A 5,057-nucleotide genomic window follows, 5' to 3' on the forward strand; every position below is an offset into this window, starting at 1 on the left:
TTGTCTCAGTCAAATCCCTCGAACTCAGCACCGCCTTCCTAACCTGCAATCTTCTTCCTGACCTCTCCGCCCCCACTCCACTTTGGCCTATCTCCCTCACCTTGACCTCCTTCCACCTATCGCATTTCCAACGCCCCTCCCCAAAGTCCCTCCTCCCTATCTTTTATCTTAGCCTGCTGGACACACTTTCCTCATTCCTGAAGAAGGGCTTATGCCTGAAACGTCGATTCTCCTGTTCCTTGGATGCTGCCTGACCTGCTGCGCTTTTCCAGCAACACATTTTCAGCTCTGATCTCCAGCATCTGCAGTCCTCACTTTCTCCTCTAAAATTAAGGAGGAGACAGACAGATTTTTAATTAGCAATGGGTTGAAGAGTTGTGGAAGTGGTCAGGACAGTGGAGTTGAGGCTGAGATGAGACTAGCTATGGTGAGATTAACTTTGATTGTATCAAAATATGAAGCAGACTTGAAGGGCTGAATTGTCTACTCCGGCTCCTAGTTCTTATGATTTTATCAGTGCTTATCAACCACAATGCTACTAGGCATAAAGTTCTAGGACAGTATAGGACTTGAAAGTGGAAGAGGTACATGTTTTACTTGGAAGACAATTCCATTACTACACACTGATGGTAGAGGAAATGAATGCTTTGGCTGGTGGTGGCTGGAATGCTTTCCAAGTGGCTTTGTCCTCAATATTACCAATTTCTCAAATGGCTTTGAAGCTGGATTCAAGATGTCCAAATGGTTTTGAAGCTGAATCCAGGTATCCACAATCCTAACGTGTACCTTAAAGATTATGGATAGACAAGAAGGAGGCAAGTGAAATACAGCAGAATTCAAGCCTTTGAGCTGTTCTTGAAGCCACAGTGTTATGTTTTCAGTTTCTGATCAACATTAAACTTCCAGTATTTTCACAACATAGGAAATAGGAGAAGTAGGCTATTTGGTCTGTCAAATCAGCTTCGACAGTCAAATTGATCATCTACCTCAAGCAATTTTTCTTCACTCTTCCCTTACCTTTAATGTCATGAGTATCCAGAAATTTATTGATTGTTGTTTCCAACATATTCAATGCTTCCACAGTCCTTTGCTGAATCCTCGGATTCACTGTCCACTGATTGAAGAAAATTTTCTTCATCAAAGTCTTTAATCTCTTTATTCTGACAGTGTGTTCCCAATTCTAGTCGAAAGGTGTGGTGCTGGAAAAGCACAGTAGGTCAGGCAGCATCCAAGAAGCAGGAACGTCGCGTTTTGGGCATAATCCCTTCATCATTCCTGATGAAGGGCTTATGACCAAAACATCGACTCTCTTGTTCCTCGGATGCTGCTTGACCTGCTGCACTTTTCTAGTGCCACACACTTATAGTCTGATTCTCCAGCATCCGCAATCCTCAGTTTCTCCCTATCCCCAGTACTAGTCTCCCCAGTTGGGAAGCATTCCATCCACATCTGCCTTGGCATTTTGATGATAGTAGGTCATAGCAATGGTTATACTTTTGAATGTCTGGAGAGATAATTAGCATTTTGTCTTATATAATAAAAATATCAATTGCTGGAGAAACTCAGCATGTCTGACGGAGTCTGCAGACAAAGAAATAGACTTAACATGTTCAAAGCCAATTCCAAAGGTAAGTAATTGGGTTCAAAATGTTAACTCTGTTTCTCACTCCACAGATGTTTCCAGACCTGATGAGTTTCTCCTGCACATTGTTTTGATTTCAGATCTTCAGTATTCATACTATTTACTTTTATTGAAGATGATTGTTGTCTGGCACATAAATGGCAAATAACATTGATACCACCTATCAACCCAATTCAGAATGCTCTCCAGATCCTTCTGCATGCATGTAGGCAAAGCCTGCTTCAGTATCGCAGAAGTTAGAAATAGAAGTGAACACTGAAATCATCAGCAAATATTCTGAGGATAAGTATTTGCTTGCTACATGATCTGCTAACCCAGAAACCTGCAGGTTTTTCACAAAGGGCAATGTCTACTTCTGCTTTCAATCTGTAGAGGAGACTTATGCTGAGGCTTGCCAGATAGTGACAGCAGTATTACACCCCTCCAGTGGTTCCGGTCACTGAGGTTTCCCTTATTTGGCAGCTTGATAATTATGCCTCACCACCAGCCATTCAGAATGTCTTCCACAATCCAGATCATGGTGAGCATGTCTATGAAATTTGTTAAGACAGTGTCCTTGCCATGTTCAACAGCTCTGCAAGTATCCCATTGATCCCAGGTCTCTTGTTATGCTTAAGTCTCTTGAGGACTCTTTGAAGTGGTACTCTCTGAAGTGGCAATTTTTCCTAGGTTGGTGTTTCGCTGCTAAACCCTCTAAGTCTCTTCACCAATCCCAACTTCAACATCCTGCCCCCACCACCCCCTTTATCTGCAGCTCCCTCTATCTCCATCCCCAGTGCTGAAGAAGGGTTATACCCAAAACACTGACTGCTCCACTTCCTGATGCTGCCTGGTTTGCTGTGTTCTTCCAGCCTCCTGTCTTTCTACTTTGGATTCCAGCATCTGCATTTTTTTTGTCTCTGAAAAGGTGGCGATGTCATTGAACTGAGAAATCGAACAGAGGTTGGACTGCTTGAGGATCTCCTAAAAATGTTCCACCACTTTACCTCCTACCCCATTAATATCATTCTACCAGCTATGTCCTTGATTGGTATCGCTGGGTTGAGTCTTGGACTAGTCAGCACCCAGTAAGACTGTACTGCATCTTTCTAGAATTGTTACAAATCTACCTTCATGCATGAAGCTCCTCACTGTAAGAAGGATCTCTGCACACTTCTGCAATTGCTTTACATCCATGCTTTGGACACTGGTACAATCTTTTGCTCCCACTACTCCATGGTTTTAACATAAAATAAAGTACCCAAAATGCCCATTAAGTACCTTAAAATCATAGAATTAGACAGTGCAGAAGAGGCCCTTCAGCCCATCGAGTCTGTACCACCAAAACACACACAATACTATATTCTGCCACTATTGACCCACAGCCTTGAATATTATGACATTTCAAGTGCTCATCAAAGGACTTTTTAAAAGACTGCTTAGTTTCGCCAGTCAGTGCATTCCAGACCCCACCAACCTCTTGAAGAGAAAGGTTTTCCTCAAATTCCCTCTCAACCTCCTGCCTTTCACATTAAAGTGCCCAGTTGTTAATGAAGCTCCAACTAAAATGAACAGCTACTTTCTGTCCAATCTGTCCATGCCCCTCAATCTTAAACACCTCTTCAAGTCCCCTTCAATCTTATCTGTTCTAAAGAAAACAATCCAAGCTTCATAGCTGAAATGCTCCACCCCAGGCTACAAGCTGGTGAATCTCCTTTGAACCCTATCCAATGCAATCACATTCATCCTCTACCGTCAAGATGGTTGCAGGGTAGAACACTTCAACCAGAGCTCATACTCTCCATCCATTTACTTCTTGGCTTTCTCTCTCGTTTCCTCTTTTAGTATTTCTTTTCTTCATTCCTGGCCTCAGCGTAGATCTGGTGCAGCATCCATGGCAGCCTCTTGGACCAGCCAGAGCTCTCGTGGCAGTCTCTCAGTCTGGTCTCCCAGCCTGGCCCATCCTCGCAGGACGGTGTCTCGACACATTGCCTGGGCATGTTCCAGAAGCAAGAGATCAGAGAGGCGGCATCTTCGCACCAGCAATGGCATCCCGGTCTAACATGAGAAGAGCGAACAGATAGGGAAGTCTCTCAGTATCAGCAGCAGCGGCATTGAGAACAGGCATCTGAGGCCTCCCAGAGAGCAAGCTAATCGGATGACTCAAAGGCTGTCGAAATTTTAAACTTTAGTCCTTTATTTTTCTAATTTATATTAAGATGAACTCTAATGTTAACTATTACCTGATTTCTTTATTTTTTTTCTACTTATTCTATGATGGTAATGCTCAACATTTTAACTTTGTTTCTTTTATTACTTTGTACCTAAAATCTTTGTACCTAGGTACCATTGTACTAAAGGTGCCACTATATGTGGTGACATTATACATTTTGCACTGTTCTCCTGTATTTCTGGACTTAACTACACATGACAATAAAATTGAAATCTAGTGTGGTGCCCAGAAATGCACACAGCTCTCAAGCTGTGACCTAAGCAAAGTTCTAAAGAGCTTTAACGTGACCTCCCTGCTCTTATAATATATGCCATGACTGATAAGGCATGAATCCCATTAACCTGTTCTACCACCTTCAACGATCTGTGGACCAGCACCCCAAGATCTCTCTGTTTCTCGAACTTCACAGTGCCTTGCTATTCATTGAGTTCTCCCTTGTCTTGTTCCTTCTTCAAAAATGCATCACCTCACACGTATAAGAGTTAAATTCCATTTGTTGAAGAAACTACTCCAGTATTTCCACATAACATGAAATAAACTCAGTCATAGAAATGTACAGCACATGTTATCGACCCCAGGCCAAATCCCTGCAAAACATTTCAAGAACGTAACCCAGACCTTAAATTTGCTAGTTGTTTTAAGCAGGCATAATGCAGATATCCCAGGAGTGATGCAAATGGTCAAACCACTTTGTTTTAAACAAAACAGAATTTATTTCCAAGATTACCAAATGAAACACAAAAGAGAACAGAATACTAAACAACTCAACCTATCTGAAAACCCAGCAGATCATCCCAACTTAAGGATGCTGTTCCATATACTTGAAACAATCCCCATAAAGATCCCTTGGCACAAAAGATAAAATCAAACACAGGGTCTCACAGGAGAGAAGTCTGAGAGAGAGTACCAGCATCAACCTGCTTCTTTGGGTCCATTAGCATCCAAAAACTACTGTGCTAAAACAAACCAAACCAGACAAAAGCTGGACCAAGAGCAGTGGCCACCCCTGTTTCATTGTACAAGTGTTCTTTAAAATATTTAAAAGCCTTTTGCCTGAGGCAGTATCTGTTAGCTATAACAGATACTGGCTTAAAATCTTTCAACTTAGACTTTTCGGAGTTCATTTCTGTTATGACCTCTCCAAAAGAAAAGCCAAGGAAGACATAACCTTGTTAAAGGAGCAGCATTATCACACCTCACTCC

At 42.2% G+C, this 5,057-nt stretch overlaps 1 protein-coding gene across 2 annotated transcripts in view; it reads right to left on the bottom strand.

Moving 5' to 3' along the window:
- The window catches only part of LOC122549822 (calcium-binding mitochondrial carrier protein Aralar2), a 284,028-nt gene that overhangs the window by 141,190 nt on the left and 137,781 nt on the right, over nucleotides 1–5,057 (bottom strand). The gene's annotated exons all lie outside the window — the stretch shown is intronic.

Source organism: Chiloscyllium plagiosum, chromosome 5, assembly GCF_004010195.1.
Source record: "Chiloscyllium plagiosum isolate BGI_BamShark_2017 chromosome 5, ASM401019v2, whole genome shotgun sequence".
Lineage (NCBI taxonomy): Eukaryota > Metazoa > Chordata > Chondrichthyes > Orectolobiformes > Hemiscylliidae > Chiloscyllium > Chiloscyllium plagiosum.